This window comes from Propithecus coquereli, unplaced genomic scaffold, assembly GCF_000956105.1.
Source record: "Propithecus coquereli isolate 6110/MARCELLA unplaced genomic scaffold, Pcoq_1.0 Scaffold44, whole genome shotgun sequence".
Classification (NCBI taxonomy): Eukaryota; Metazoa; Chordata; class Mammalia; order Primates; family Indriidae; genus Propithecus; species Propithecus coquereli.
In genome coordinates, this window is record NW_012150174.1 from 7,074,823 (window position 1) to 7,092,440 (window position 17,618).

Consider the following 17,618-nt stretch of genomic DNA (forward strand, 5'->3'; position numbering starts at 1 on the left):
ATGAGAACCAGAATGAGTTATGTCTCACCAAAATAGTAACAACTCTTAGGAGTGCTGGCAACTCTGTAAGCCAGAAGATTCAACCCAGTGTTAAAGGGAGCAGGAGCAATGCTTGTCTGATGACCATTTTTGGTGAAACCTAGGGAGCTGCAGGAGTAGAGTCTCTAAGATCTCAAAGTGGTAACAGCAGAAAAGAGGGTGAAAAGTAGAGGGGAGAGGGGTGTGTGAGTGTGTGTTTAGGGATGGGGACAGCAGAAAACAGGAAAGCAAAAGGGAAACTGCCTGAAGAAAAGGGGAGAGAAAAAACAACAGAGCAGGAAATCCAGCAAGAAGGGAAGCTGGGGAAAAGGTTGAAACCAAACCCAACAGAGGAAGATGAAAAAGCAAATAAACGAGCTGTCGTCTAGTCCACTCTGGTTGGGACGAAGCCTCGGGATGTTGGACTGAGAACCGGAGGGTGGAGGACGCAGGAGACTTCCGAATGGGTTGGGGGGAACCAACAGAGAGGCTCACCACGGGCCACACAGTGTATTAAATTTAAACTCACACCGAGAGGAGTACTATTGTTTTCTCCATTTTGCTGATGAGCAAATAGAGGCCTAGAGAGAATAAATGACTTACCCAAGATCACACAGCCAATAAGCAGACCTGGGCCTGGAACCAGGGCCTGACCTCAAAGCTGTGCTTTTAGGCTACTTTGCTAAACACGTCAAGCACTAGAGAAAGCTGTACTGTTACTATGGCAACACCAAAACAGCCAACAGCAGAAGTACCTACAAGGAATCTAAAAAACATGAAGGCCAAGAAGGGGGCAAGTGAGTACAGGGAAGGAGGGGAAGGCAAGAGCGCAAGCCCCAGAAACTGGCAATCAAGACCACAACACGTGTTAGCTCAGAGTCACCAGAACTAGGTGGACAGGAAGAAAAGACAATCTCAACAAGCCCACTCTCTCCCAACAAAATCTAACCAAGCTGTCAAAGATGGATACCAACCCCATGAGCAACCCCATCTCAAAGCCCCAATGTCTTTTTCAGAGTCCTGATTAGGTAGTTATTAAGTTATGAAGTTAACTCTCTTCTGCCCACCACCCATCACTGCCCACCCCATGTCACTGGATAAGACACATTTTCCAGTGGGTCACCTGGGTGGGGAGGAGAGAAATTCACCCCATCTTGCAGGTTCCCAAGCACTACCCTGATAAAGGAATGAAGTCAAGGTCATCTGCCTAAACCCTATCCCCAGTATGAGGCCATTTCCATATCCAGGCCTTCGGGTGGTGGACTGGGCTAACTTATTCTGACTGACTGCCAACAAAGCACATTCCAAAGCAAAACCAGATAAACTGGCAGGTCTGGCTCCAAGCTTCCAAATCACATCAGCCCCCACCTCCACCTACCCACCCACCTATGCAGCAACTGGACTGCCCCAGCACCAGCAGTCCTGTCTTCTCAAAGGCTGCTATGACCAGTCAGGGTGTGAGGGGTCCTGGTCCCTACAGTTTTTGAGGACTGAAGCCCCAAGGGAGAGGTGAATTCTGCCCTTTTCCAACAACACAAATGATGGGGGTAGGACAAGTCCCCTCTGAAAGGCTCAGCTGGGTCACACCCAACTTTTTAGGACCTTAGCCCCATGAGTATAAGGGGCCACCAAGAAACCAAAACAAAATATTGTGTCCCATCTTTTCTGGACAAATACAATAAATGAGGAGAAGTCTACCTTTGTTTCAATGTCACAATCTATCATAACTCCATTCAAAAGACACAGTAAGACCTGACAGGTGACTTAATATGCAGTCCTTTGTTAGCCTGACAGCAGGAGTCCCACAAATCTAGGAATTGGTTTCAAACTTTGGCTGTGTGACCTTGGGTGGGTTACTAAACCTCTCTGAGCTTCACCTTCCTCAACTACAAACAAAGCTCTTAAATTTAAATGAGATAATGCTGAAGAATGGGCTTAAAAATGGACTGTCAGACTTCCCTTCCCATCCAAGTTCTCCCACAGAGGCCCAGGAATTTGTACAACTAAAAGAAGAGTTATAGAGTGAACTCAGTAGTGCTGCTCCTCCTCCACAAAACCTGGCTTTGAGAGAGGAGCTCAAGGGTTAAGGGTGGGATAGCCCAGAACAATGCAGTTCTCCAGGACCTTTCTGCCTAAAGGCTCCTAGGCTCATACATTTTATCTCTTTAATCTAAAGCACAGCACAAAAACAGGCTAGAGGGGCAAAGGGAGTCCAGCACAATATTCCCAGAAAGGGAAACCAAAGATTTTCAGGTGACTTACCCAAGATCACAGGGACAGCCAACAAACAGCAGAGGCTTCTCTACAAAGCCTGCCTTCCACACCAGTTGCAAGTGGAGGGACCAAGATTCTAGCACGTAGAGGAACCTCAAATGCCTTCTTGCAGCGAATCACCTCCACAAAGCAGCAGTTCCCTAATCTCTCAGCGACAAAGTCTAGAGGCCACTATTTTAGCTAGACCTGGAAGACACTACATTGGACTCAACACCTCTGCTCCTGCCCACAGTCACTGCCTAAGGCACGTGATAAAATAACTAAATAGTGATGTCAAAAGAACCACCGGGAATTGAGCAGGGTTATTACAATTATTTTTGGTTTCAGGTAAAGTACAAAAATTTCTTTAAAAATTTCTAAATTTTCACCCAATTTTCTCTGCCTTGTGTATTTAGGTACATCATAGGACATCATTAAATAGTCTCCCCTACGAACAAAGGTGAGTTTGAAACCTAAGAATATCAAGAGAGCAGGTTCTAAAATATCTGAAATCCCCAAATTTCATAGGGCACAAACCTTTTAGAATCCCACTGTGAAAAACTTCTTTCTAAATTCAACTTTGTTGGTCTAAAAGGAAATGAACCAATGCTGAATCATTCCTATGAATGATGAGAAATTTTTTTTAAATACTTATGAATCGATCCACAGAATAGCACAAGGTTTGAAACAATTTGGTTGAAATAATACAGGTTTATAAGCAAAAGTGTTTTCTGAAATTCCCCCCGGTTGTAGTTCTGGTCTCAGAAACGGCCTGGGACAATCCTTCAAGAATAACACCGCCATAAGCGCAGTACTAGGATCATTATGAAGGCCTTCTGCCCGGAATTTTCTCTCCATTCTGCTTAAAGGGAGACTGCCAGCTTCCTCAACAGTTTCCTGTTAGCAGAATGACCATGTAATTTTTCACCCAAACTGGGACATTTTGAGAGTAAAAGAAGGTGCTATTAAGGATTATGCCAAGACAAGAAGCATAAACCAGGACTATACCTGGCAAACAGATACATAGCCATGAGGAACAATACAGGACAACTCTTTAGAAAGGACAAACGGATAAAACTGCCACAAACAGTCATTATGAGGAAGGCAGTCAGGATCTGGTGGGAAGACACAGGAACAAAAAAGACCAAGTTGAAATTAAGAAAAAACTGGATAGAGCAGAGGCTGAAACTCAAGGTATAAATTAACCCGACTCTGGGTTGATTTTTCCCCCCCATCTTATGTCAATTTACTAATCAGATTCAACGCTTGATCTGTGGCCTCATGAGCCTTCCGGGTGTCTCTTCTTCATGATCTTCATAAAGTTTATCCTTTATGATTTAGTTCTTCAATGAAAGTATAAGCCACAAGAATGGTTAACACGGTAAGCATTTATCATTAGGCAGCAAGTCATTGCACATTACTGAAACTCATTTTTCCTAAAGTAAAAATGCCTTCCATTTTAAATACTTCTAATGGATGTCTTTGAAAGGAACTGTATGTTTTTTCCTGGCTCCTCACTAAAACTAATAAACTAGCAGAAACATAAACTCTTCTCATTAGGTCTAAATATCAGTCTTAATCACTAGACCACCAAAAAAAACAAATGCACACACAGAGTCCTGGGGATACCACAGTGGGCACAGAAAGATGCTGTTCAGTGTGATAACTAAATTCAGAGCTTTTTTTATGATATTTAATTCATATACCACAAAATTCACCCTTTTAAAGTATGCAATTCAGTGCTTTCAGGAGACTCACAGGGTTGTGAATCAGTGTTTTTAAATCTATCTTTCTCTACTCGTCAACTGTCTGCCTGCCTACCCCTAAAAGCCTTTCTCCCCAACCAGACTACTCTCCTCCATCAACAATTTATAATTTTTAATTTATAACTGGGGAACCAGATTAACTAACACACAGTTCTGTACACACTGCTTGAGAGACAACCGGAAAAGATGTCAATAAAATGCAGGTGGTCCCTGGCCCAGGCTCACACAAAGCAATCTTAACTGCTCAGACCAGTCACCGGGAGTGGCCTAGATCTAAAAACACAGGGACATTGACACACCCTTAAGTGTAGCTGGGAATCTGAGTGGAGCAGGACGGGCTTAGGGCAGCTGACTTTGAAAACACAAGTTTCTACCCACCAACTTCCAGAAAGAATTCGGCTCAACAACCCAGGAAGTACCTGAAGTTAGACACTGAACTTGGGTTAACAAACATCCTCTTAAATATGCAAATACAAAGTTGAAAGAGATGATCTACCATTCATTCACACTCCAGTGTGAATTGTTAACTGAATATATTTAAGGCCCAGAGAAAGCAAGTCTTAGGAGAGGGGCAAAGTTTTAATTCTGGAGCTTGGAGTACTTGGAGGAACAGGACGACCTGGGTTTGAAAAGTAGCCACACCCGCAGCTCTAACCTACTGAGCTAGCACTTATCTAATCTCAACTTTACTCCAACTCTTCCAGGTAGATACCATCATCCCCATCTTCCAGGTGAGAAAACTGAGGGCACACAGAAGCTAAACAGCCTGCCTTAAGTGGTTATTAAGAGGCACAATGAGGGCAGCAAAAGTACCTCAGCACCCCAGTGGGGATTACTCAATGGTTTTGCCAGCAAGCCCGAGACCCTAGGCATCGTTTCTCTACAAAAAGATGGGTTCCACACAACCACCTTGGAGAAGAACTTTTGAACCCAACCCCAATGTTAGGAGTGTGGCTTTCAAGCAAGAACCTAAGGAAGAGGTTTTCTTTTGAATAGATGAGGTTGCACCATGCTACCCACTTTTTGAACCATTTCCATTTAATTCATACTACCATTTGGCAAGGAATGATCTCAAATCTTATGTATTTACTGATGGATTTCCTCTACTTTATGAATAAGGGAAGTGGGGTTCAAAGCAATTAATGGTTAAACACTTCATGAGATTGCCTCAGTCTCTCCTGGATTTCAATCCCTTTGCCTGAGACCTGAAGTCCAGTTCTTCTAAGTAAATGCCTCAGCCTTGGGTGTCCCTCAAGAGTCACTGTCCAGGCTGATTTGGCAGGAAGTCCTCTACCTTGTATACAAGATAACATCTGAAGTTGCTATTTACTGAGCACTTACTATACTATGTGTCTGGTAAATACAAGGTGCTCTATTAAAATTTATAGATGGGGACACTGAGGCTTGCAGAGAGGAAGTAATTTGTCCAAGGTCACACTAGCAAGTAGCTGCTGAGCCAAGGTGTGTCCAACTCCAAATCTGTGTTTTTTAAACCCACATTATCCTGCCTTTTTCCAAACCAAGATCAGGAAACAGTCCACTCTTCACATTTATCAGTTCCTTCCTTCCCTTTTGTTCCTTTCAATGAATTGCTCATGATCAAGTTTCAAATTTGTACTAGCCCATTATTGGCAATAAACCTTCTTCATTGATATGCAGGGGTTGAGTTCATTACTCAGGAGAATATTTCACAGAGTTTGTTTTCTAACAACTAAGCCCCACTCCACCCCCAAATAATATCTGGCAAAAACCTCTCTGTTCCTTCAACGACCAACTCCAACATCTCTTCCTCTGCAAAGCTCTCCTCAGTCTCACCAGGCAACACACTCTTGGGATATATCAAGGAGCACTTACTCCATTGAATTTTTTCCCCCTTTATTCTGTTATTACACAAGGAAATCTACACTCCCAAAAAATGCAAACATATAAAAAACCCCGCTGCCTCAAAGCAATCACTCAATGATGTATAATCTCCCAGATCTCTTTTGGCTAGAGGTGCAAACATGTTGTTTCAACATTTCACCAACCCTAAGACACCACTGACTGCAAGATGCAGCATAATTTTATTTCAAAGAAATACTGTTGCCAAACAAATGATGCCAGAATTCTTCCTGATCACTTAGAAACAGAATTTTATACATATTGAAACTTTTTGCCCTATGTCAATCTTGTGCATGCATAGAAAGGAAAATATAAGCTAAATAACTTGGGTAAGATATACCTATAACAAATTCTCAGAGTGATCAACATTCATGCTTATCATACTCTATCACCCTCCGTGACAAGGCATTCTCAGGAATGCTCACTACTGACTCTGGGGTTTTTTTTCCCTCTCCACTGCATTCATTCTAACAGGCTTTGATGAATTTATGCAACATCACGGGTCATGACTACCACCTGGCCTGCCATGATGGTCAGACATGTCCCAGTTTCAAAAATGTTCAAGTATGTAAAAAATGTGCACCTTGGAATTCATGAAATACGATATACATAGCTTTCCCACCGGATTGTGATTACCTCTTTACATGCCTGTTTCCCTTGCTAAACTGTAAACTTCTTAGGGGAGGAGAATTTTTCTGATCACCATTCCTTGGCCACCTTTTCCTAATCATCAAATCCCTGGCACACAGTAGCACCTGTAAATGTTTAAATCTTCAGTGGCAAGTAGCAGCTCTATGAAAACCAGGAGCATCTGGATTTCAAAGTGCCCAAGGTGAAGGGAAGAGACAAGAAAGAACGGAAAGTATGGCGGTTTATTCACAGGTTCGTTCCTAAAATGCCATCAGGATCACCCTTTCTACCTCCTCATTCTCCGGGGTCAACGGAGACCACCTGAGGAACTCCAGGAGCATTCCCCCTGCTCAAAAAGTAAAACCTCTGCACACAGCCAGAACAGAACTCAGTCCTCAAACCCCTCGCCTGACACACACCTCTACAATCACATCTGGAAACAACTGCTACACTCCCAAGGGGTGAGTAACAGATGAATGCCGAGCACAGAGAAGGTGGTTCTGGTTCATTTTATTACTTCCCCTGCATAGAAGGGTGAGACCTTATTTTAGGCAGACTTATTTTTAAAACCAAGAACATCTTAGTGTGCTCACTTTGGCAGCACATATACTAAAACTGGAATGATACAGAGAAGATTAGCATGGTCCCTGCGCAAGGATGACACGCGAATTTGTGAAGCATTCTATAAAATAAAAAAAAAAGAACATCTTAGTGAACTCCACAAAGATTTAGTCTATGTTCCTAGGTGTACTGCCTCACAAATATAAAGGGAGAAAAATCACATTTAACGTTAGAAGAGGCTGACCAAGTTTAATCTGATTCTATCTGAGGATAAAAATTAGAATACCTAGAGCAATGGTTCCCAGCCAAGAGCAGATGGTATTACCGGGCCTTTTAGAAACACTGAAACACTGCATTTACTCCAAACTCCTAAGTCTCCACAGGTAGTACCCAGCCTGTAAATGCTCTGTGCAGGCTGCAATGCACATGCTAAGGTGGGAACCACAGATGTAAGAAAGGCTCCCTGGGCCTGAAGTAGAAAGAGGCTGACCTGGGTTTGAGTCAGAATTATTCTGAATTAGCCACGTAAATGGATCCATGTTTCCTGAATTACAACCCAAAAGTCAAATGTGAGAAAAGGTGAGTAGACTGGAAAGGTGAGGGAGAACACACAGGCAGGGGGTGCTGGGAGTAGGACAGTTTCACCCTAGCTTCCCCAGTGCCTGGCACATATCAGGGACACAAGTATTTGCTGAATGAGATTGCATGGGTGATAAGCACATGGTCATGCACACCATCCAACTCCTACTGAGCCACCTACTATGTGCCGAATCCCTGAGTCGGCTCAAGCTCAGACAAGAGACCCGGTCAATGTACCAATGGAAGAGAATTTAGTTTTGCATCAGCTTCACTGGACACACCTCAGTGGTATTCTAGAAGCATTTCCCACTTTAACAATTTCTAAACATAAAGGAAGCTGCTGCTTGCCTCCAAATCACAGAAGGCACATCCCCTCATTTCAACTTACATAGATGTTAATCATTTTTGCATTTTATGCTTCAGGTAAAATTTAAAAGTGAAAGAAAATCAGGCAGGTATTTTGAATGCATAACAAAACTAGAAACCTTTCATCAAAATAAGAAAGAACAATAACAATCTTACCTCGTCAACATTTAAAATAAAAGCAAACTTTGAATTAAGGGAATTTCTTGGTTCTCCCAATTTGAAACGCTATTAAGTATATGTGTTCTGTTTTTCTCTCAATGACAATACTTGATGATCTTCTAAGTGCCCCAGATTTCAAGACAGGGCTGACAGTTCCTTCAGCTGATGGGGCTGTTTCTAACTCTAACCACCATTGTCTCCCAAAGGCTTTGAGATGAAAAGGCAGCCGAGGAGAAAGGATTGAAAGAGATTCCACCAAAGGAAGCATCCCCTCACAATGGTTTCAGAATCAGTTAGCCTCTAAGACACCCCCAGCCACAGTGATGGGTGATCTGAAAATGAAGCATATCAAAGTGCTATTGATAAGCTAAATTACCAGACAGCTTATCTGAGGCCCACATCCGCCATATGGTGCCCCAACTTCTGCCGCCTGTTGCTGCCACAACAATAGGCACGCCTACCCAGAAAGCACCATCAGACAGAAACCCAGCAGCGGCGGCATGTGGGGCAGCTACTGTGTTTACATTTTATTTTGTGCCATTAGCTTTGTGCCTCCCCCTATCCCAGTAGGGATTTGAAACACACACACATTTAATGTCATGAATCCGTGCTACGTGCAGAATGCGTGCGTGCACCACTACATGCGTGCGTGTACCACTACATGCGTGCATGTATATGGGAAAAGATCAGGTGAACAGGGAGAAAACCAGATGTCAACTTCAGAAATGGAGCTGCCTGGTGGGAGAGGGCCAGTCAGGCAGGCTCCCAGCTAGAGCTGCAGACAATGCGCTTTTCTCAAAACACTCAGGCGGGTGGGCGGGCCTCGGGGAGTGGCTATTTAAAACACTTGGCTCCTTTTATTTCCCCACCATGGAAGTGAATTCGGTTCTTAAGTGCCAGAGCAAATGAAGTCATTTGGTTTCCGCGGGCTCTCTGCATTTCAGCAGAAGGAGTCAGACTGGACGAAAGTCGGCAAGGCCCATCTAAGTTGTTCTTTATTACAATTAAAATTGATTCCCGAGGATTCAGAGCTTGGGCTTCATTAACTTTTTTTTTCTTTGAAAAGCTATTACGGTCATGGAAAAGTTAAAGGATGTCGGCCACTGGAATGAACGCTGTCAGAGACGACTCCCTTGGCAAAATACCATCGAGTCACGGTGCAAAGAAGGAACAGATAAGGCAATCACCTTCTAAAGGCTTGGTTAGTATAAAAGATTAACGGTGATTTTCATCAAATGAATTCATATGAATTCTGCATTTCTTTCTTTCTACTCAAAGACTTTCCTGTTTTTGCAGATGGTAATAAAAATATTCACTTATTTAGTTTCTCTATTAGAGAAAAGACACCAGTTTTCAAAGAGAACCCAACAGCCGGTAGCATCAGGTTATGCAAAAATACAGGAGATGTAGGTTTGGATACAGTGCAAAGCAAAAAAGGGCAAACAGTATCTCTCTTAACATTCAGATCTACTGAACTATTACAGAAAGGCACTCATTTCATTCCCCCCAATTTACCCACACCTAAGCAGACAACATTCTTGGATGAACTTTTCAAATTTTCTTAAACATTCTCAGTTTAAAAAAAAAAAAATCTCCTTTCAAGTTAAATTGAGATTGCACTTGAACACCATCCAAAAGCAGAGCTGAACTGAATTATGATAATTAGAAAGCTGTGCCTATAAAAAAAAAAAAAAAGCAGCACAGTTGATGCATTTTTTTAAAAAAGTTCATGCCAGAGAATGTAAGTTCAATATGTTCTCACATAATTAACATTTCCCACCATCAGCAGCAGTTTTTCAGTTTACGTATCAGGAAAAACAACAGTACTCATCACTGTTGTATATCCCCAGTCAATAGTGTTTCAGTCACTTTACACATACATCTAAACCTGTCAGATGCAACAAGAATTTCCCACTGGAGATGACGGATACTTAACGTGTTCATCAATAAACCGGCTTTTTGTTTTGAACCGATTTTCCAGGGCCCTGTCCCTTCAAATTAAAACTGCTAATGAAATCCTAAGAAAGAGCCTTAAAAGCTAATGTGAATCATGAAAAAGGGCAGAAAGCATTGCAGTAGAATAGTAAATACTCATTTTAAACAATGGGGGTTGGAAGGGGGCGGGCAACACGGCCCTCCCTTGGTCTGCCACAAAAGTAGAGAAAAGACAGCCTCTTAAGAGAACCCCCCTACACACACACACACCCCATTATCCAATCAGAAGAGAGACCAGTGGGTTTCACAGTTAGCCAGGACTCCCAGACTATGGAAACTATTTTTTTGAGAATCCTCCCAACTATGCAAAAAATCAATAGACAAAAAAGAGAACTTAAGAGTGGAGAGTAACACACCCTGTAAGAAACATTGTCTAGAAAACCCACCCACCAGGGCATCCCATTTGCTTTGACTAAAATAAAAACACATATTTTGAAATTCTCTTATTCTGCACCACTACAAAGCCTGAATGTACCTGAATAAATGGTCAAATTTCAACCCCAATTTCAAATATGGAACAGGGTCAAGGAAGCTTATAATGCAAATCTTACAGACTAAGGATTCAATCATTCACAGCTTTGAAACAAAATAAAAACCCACAGAAAAACACTCCAAATATTTAGATCCAAATATTCTAGCATTCCACAAACTATCCCAAGAAGAGGGAAGACCCAGAACTTCCCTGATTCCAGATGTACACAATAACTGCAATACGACAGGGTCTGAATTAGGTATCTCTCAAAAAGCCCAATCCTGAAACATTAGGTGCTTAGGATGGACCTGAATTACTTGATTTTATCACCTTTATGAATATGAAAAAATAAAATATATCACTGATGTTCAAACACGATTTGGGATCTAATTTAAATATCCCAAGGTAATCTGTGCCTTCTACAGATAAAATTAAGAAAAAGCACCACGCAGCTATAAAAGATTGTGCCAGCCATCAATCAGTCAGTCCCCAAGTAGCCCAGCAGCAGAGTCTAAGTTTGTCAAAGGGGAATAAGCCTTATATTTTTCTTGCTGAGTTCAGAAGTAGGACATTAGCAGTCTGCAGTTCCAGTCACTGAACTCCAAAGGAGAGGCTGTAATGCCCGCATTTAAGAGAAAGGTTGGCTTGGATTTTCTTGCAGTTCTACAGAGAAAGCTGGACAATTGGTTTGGCCAGTATTTTTCAGTCTTTGGAGAAAACAGACCCTAAAAGTTTTATCACTAAACAGATTCAACCTCTAAACATAGCTTTCACTCAGAAATATATTTTTTTCCTTTCACAAGGTCTTTATTGGGAACAAGAAAAAGTGCCTAAAATATAAACTTAAAAGTATTATCACATACTGTCTGTATGTGAGTATGGTCATTTTAAGTCCCCCGGATCATACACAGTTATTTGCACCAACCATTTAAGTGATAAGACACCACAATTTTCATTTGCAGGTAGTATAATTATGCTCACAATTAACACATAATAACCATGAGATTAGAGAGAAAAGTAATCCCACAGATGTGCAGGTTCTTGTACAACCACCATGTGTAAGACATCAAGCCATTTCAGAAGCAAGCGACCTTAAAACACTGTTACTGGCACGGCTCATATCTTCAAAGGTCTATTTAACATTTGGGATCTACATTCTCTAAAGTGCTCATGTTACATACTTTTCTGCTGAAATGTGACAACAAATACGATCTAAACACGGATGATACATTGTAAGTATATTCTTTACAAACTTTCCCTTTAAGAAATGCCCTCATACTTGCTACTCTGTATTGTCAGAAACAACGAAACTCAAAATTGTTTATAAATTGCTGAAGCTCAAACAGGGAAAAACTCGAACATTTTTTTTCTTATGAGTTATCTGTCCTTTTTCTAAATCAAAAGAAACGCCAGTCTCCAAAGTTGAGTACATAAATATGTAATTCTTGCTGTATAAAGCAAATAAGGGGAGAGAGAGGAAATGAGAAGGGGAGGAGGAAGCTGACCCCCCCAGACTGCCCTCCCAAACTGCCCTTATGTATAATTAGCTTGCTGCTGGGGCCTAGGCACATATTGTATGTACCACAATGCGAGGAAAAGCCTCTCAGTGAGAAATTCATTTCAGTCTGGCTCAAACTAAGCTAGGGTGTCCTCCCTCTTTAAATTAAATTTCATTAAGTATATGTCGTGGTGAGTCCTCGTTTTTGTTTTGGGAAAAGGAAGGAAAAAAAAAAAAACCTCCAATAATCTCTCTCAGCCATGTTCCCTGGAGTTCATTACTTCATAAAGAATCACACAGAGGAGGAATTTACACAAAGATTGTTCCTTACAATTTTTTTTTCTTATTGTCAAGGCAAAGAGTCACATTGGTTTTGTTTCAAACTTGTTAAAAAAAAAATTCTAATATTCCCCCTAAAAATGTGGATCAAATAATACCACTCAAGTAAAAATAAAATGGTCTACTTTGGCACTTTTGCACCATCAGCTAGAAACGGTAATAGATACAGCTTATCAGTTCATTTTTTATACCAACAATAAATAAAAGAACTGTAAACTCTGTTTAAAATCTGAAACCTGAGAGTTCAACACAGAATTACACATACAAAGAAATACTAAACAAAAATATCTGTGACCATTTATGGAAATAGTGAGATTAGAAAAATAAGCCTTTTCCCCCAAAATAATCAACAATTCAAAAGCTCACTGTTGACAAAGGTTCAACTAATCCATTTGTCTTTCCCGAGTCACTTTGTAATTAGTTCTACTATTTCCTTCTAAAAGAGGAAAGAGTCTTACCAAAGTTGGATCTAAGTCTGGCCCTTAAAAGCATTCAGATGTGCTTAGGCCCAAGGATCCTACTATTTACAGAAGGGCACAAACCCAACAGTGAAAGGATGAAGCACCCTGCACAGCCTGAACTGTTCTCCAACCTTTGCCTCAGAGTATCCTGGCAGAGAAGCCCCCACCATAAGAGACCAGCAAGATTCATTGCAGGCTGCAGAGAAAGGAGCCCAAGCCCGGCTCTCACAATGCAGTGGATCACTCCTCCCTAAAGGGAGGGATGTGTCTAAGCAGGTAACCACTGGAAGCACCCAGCACATCCCAAGCAATCAGACCTCCCAGACTTCAAGAAATAATCAAGGTGGACGATGGAAAGACAGAAACTTGCGACTGTCGTAAACTGATAGTGTTTTGCTCCTTTGCAATACCTGTAGTGTTTTTATTTTTTTATTTTTCTTTTTTACTATTACGAAATCTGACAGGCTTTACTTTACAGAGCAGGGCTCCTTCCAAGGCACTGTTTTTAAATACAGCCTTTCTACATTCCCTGCTCCGGGAACATCATCTGTCTGTAAGTTTCCAGGGCTCACGGAGGTAAATTTTTATTTCTGCAAATCACAGGAAGCCACTTGCTTCTAACAAGTTAACAAACCTCCTGAGAAACGCTGGTGGCTGGTATTCCATTGTTTCATAAATATTTTTATACAGTGACACCATTCAACTTTAAATAAATCTTTAAAAAGAAAGACAAAAAGCAAAGAAAATTGTGATCTGGATTTTATTTTCCGGGAGAAAGATAAGGGAGGTGTGAGCCCCTCATTATTTCTGACTCATTAAATAGGTTGCTTTGTTTTTTTAAAATACAAACGTATTTTTTTAAGGAAACTCATAGAAGTTGAACTTTCTTTAAAGTGGGCCTCTGGACTTTTGAAAACAAGTGCTGCTGCTACGAACAAAGAATGGAAGTGTACCCTGATTTTCTCCCCTCCTGAGGATCATTTCTTTTCTAATAAACAAACAAATCCCCCAGTATTTCCTACCGAAGGGAAGTTTTCCAGGGAGAGTCTCCTCCTGGGTTTGGTGGTAACAGCGACTCAGTCCTTTTTGGACACAATGTTTCTGCTGACTCCTGAAAATTTTCCACTTGAATGTGCAATGAAGCGGCGGCGGCGGCAGCGACAGTCCTGGAGAAGCGGCAAAGACGACCGTTCCCTCTTTCATCTTTGGGAAGAAGGAGCGAAGCCCCCGCCAGCGGCACTACTCGGCGCAGACCCCGGGCCGGCCTCGGGGGTTCCCGGCGCCGGGGGGCGGCCGGGGGCGGCGGGACAGGGGGTCGGGCCGGCTCCGGGCTCCGAGGCGGCGGCGGCGGCGGCGCCTCTCCCCGCCCGCGCTCGCTCCGAACTTCTGGCTCCCCGGAGCACCGCGTGAAAAGCGCCCGAGGGTGTGTGCGTGTGCGCGCGTGCGGGCGGCGGAGAGGGGGCGCGCGGGGGGCGCGGCGGGGCCGGGCGCCTCCGGGGCCGCCGCCGGGGGCAGCCTGTTGCCGCGCGGGCTCCCAGCGCGCGGCCCAACTTGGCGTCCCAGCAACTCGCGCGGCGGCGCTCGGCCGCTCACCTCGGAGGGGGCGCGGGGAGGCGGGCGGGGGGGCCCGGCCACGGCCCTCCGCGTGCCCGCCCGTCGGCCTCACACAAAGCACAGCCCGCAGAGAAAGAGCGGCCCGCGAGAGTCGCGCTGCCCGGCCCCCGCCGCCCGCCGCCCCGTGCGCTCCCCGCACCCCTGCATCCGCCCCGCGCGCCAACTTACCTTGGCCGAGGGAGCCGCCGCTGCGCCCGGCGAGTGCGAGGCAAACTTCGGCGCCGCTTCCCCCGCCCTCTGTTCGGTGCCCGGCTCCTTCCCCGGCTCCCGATCCCCGGGCTGGGCCACCCCACCCCTGCCTAGCACCGCTCCTGCCCCGGGCCGGCTGGGCGCGCTGGGCTATTGCCCGCGCTCTGGGCAAAGGTGGAGGGGGTGGGGGGCGTCACTGCATGGCCTGTCCCCCGACGCGCCGCCCCGGGCCCGGGCCCCGCCGCGCGGAATGGCCCGCAGGGTGGAAGCGAGTCTGCAAAGTGCTTGGTGGGCGCCCGCGGCGGGCGCCGGGGCCGCTGCGGCGGCTGCAGAGGCTCGGCTCGGCTCGGGCGGCGCGGCGCGGCGCGAGCGATGCTAAGAATGTTCGGAATGAGGACAGGAATGAAATGAACGCCGGGACCGAACTCGCTCCGGAGGGGTGGGGCCTCGGTGACGTCATGCGGCCTGCCGCCGGGACCGGGGGCGGGGCCTGCCGCCGCCGGTGACGTCATGGGGATTCGGGGCGGGCCCGGCTCGGCCGCTTCGCTGTTAGGGCACCGGCTCCCCACGGAGGGGCGGCGGGGCGGAGTCTCGCGCCCACGGGGGAGCGCGGCGCGCCGGGGAGCCGCCCTCCCCCTCCGGGCGCGGGCTCCGGGCTTTGTCCCGAGCTGGGGCGGGGCGGACGCGAGCAGGGTGGCTCGGAGGTGCCTGCGCCCGCGCGCAGCGCTGTGGAACCTTGGTTTTCTCCTGGGGGCTGGCGCCGCGCCTACCGTGCCTCAGTTTCCCTAACCCGGGAAGCGGAAGCGCGGACGGCCGTCCTGAGCGCTCCGGGACTCGCGGCAGTCTGCAAGTGTGGGGAAGGGAAGTTTCTTTTCTGAACATTCAGGTGGTTTTTCTCCAGTGCAGTGACGCCTTCCCCGGCCAGACTCCATGCTGCCATTTCTTTCCCTCTTCCCTTTCACTTTTATGAAAGTTCGCAGCTCTCACTCAAGTCGAAGTCTGTCCTACTGTTGGGAAAGGAAAACCTTTTGCATAGAAGAAAAGGATAATTACAGACTTCATCGTAATCCTGCCCTGCTAGCACTGTCGTCTTCTCCAAGGCACTTTAGAAACTAAGTTCTCTCATCCCTGCTGGTTCTAGTTTTCAAAAGTAATGGATCCGCTAAGAACTTCCGAAACTTCAAAATGCTCTATCGGGCAACTACTTTCTTTGTCTAGAAACCTCATTTCAATAATTAAAGAGTACTTTTAACCCTGGAGGTGACAACGCAAAAGTGACATAGTAAACCCAGTCGGTAAATCAGAAAACGGGTAAAGTTGACCCACTGGGAACAGAACTGTCTAAAGTTTTAGATGAGTGTAATTTTCAATTTCACTGAAAGTAGCAAAGCAATTCCTGCACAATGGATCTCGTTCCTTCTGGGCACTTCGCTTTTCCAGTTGGGGCCCCAGGATAAATAATGGCGCCTATTTCGTGCCCCAGGAATCGCTAAATATGGAGAACTGAGGAAAATATAATGTGACTCACTGCAGCACATTTTCTACAAAACATAACTTTTACTAATGCAGGTTTAATTTAAATTTTTGTTGAGGTAATTGAGGAGTCAGTGTGCAGTTGTAAAAAAAAATAATACGGAGAAATCCTTTGTTCACTTTGCCCATTTCTCCCCACTGGTAATGCCTTCCAAAACTATAATAGAATATCACAATCAGAATATTGACATTGATGCAATCCACCGATCTTGTTCAGATTTCCCCAGTCTTACTTACACTCATTTGTGTTGTGCCTGTATTTAATTCTATACAATTTTGCCACCTGTGTTGGTATCACCACCACAGTCAAGTACAAGTGCACTTTATCTCTAGTTCCTAGGTAATACAGTGAGGTTTACAATAATGAACCCAGACACTTTGGCACTGGTTTTTGGAAACATGTTAGAAAACACATAATCGATTTGGCATTAAAACTGTACTAGGCATCTCTCTCTCCAAGGATCATCTTCAGAAAGCACCAGATAAAGTTCAAGGGCAGTGCGAGCAGTTAGTTGGGTTTCTAAACTACTGTTTGTTGGCCCAGTACACCTGGACATCTTTCAGACTAGTTCCTGTCTTACAGCCACCTTGCAATATAATGTCTCCCCATTCCTTACTGAATTAAGGAAAAATTCCTTGGCCTGGGATTCAAAGCTCTTCATAACATGCTGTGACTTCCTGACCAGTATTTTCTCCAACTTTTCCCAACTACAAACACATGTATTGAGACTCATCTTTAAGACTTTTTCCTCTAAGAGGACTGCTAAACTAGATATTTCTTCCCTAGGACCATTGAAGCTTCTTGCTCCAGACACACTGCTTGTATTCTGTCTTAGTTACCAGCATATGTTTGTTACTGGTGATGCCTACCTGTCTGAGCCCCTAAAAAGTGCACTGGGATTCATTCAGCTAAGTGTACCCTGCCCCAAGACCTGCACAGAAATGGGAAGTGACTCTCATTGTCATCTCTCAACTTTAAGTGTTCCACACATTTTTTCACTCTCCCCAGCCACCATATATAGGACCTATGAGTTTAGGGACCATGAGCTGTTCACCGCCAGTGTCTGAGGGCAGGAATAGTTGCTGCCACCTGCTAAAATGACAGGAGCTACCATGTATTGTATCCATACTCAGCACTCAGCATTTTGCATTTGCCGTCTCAATTAATTCTTACAGCACCTGTGCAGGGTAGCAATTATTACCCTAATATATACTGATGAGGAACTGGGATGTAGGGAGATTATATGACTTGCTCATGGTCACATAACCAGGAGACAGTAGAGCCAGAACCTGATTCCATCCGA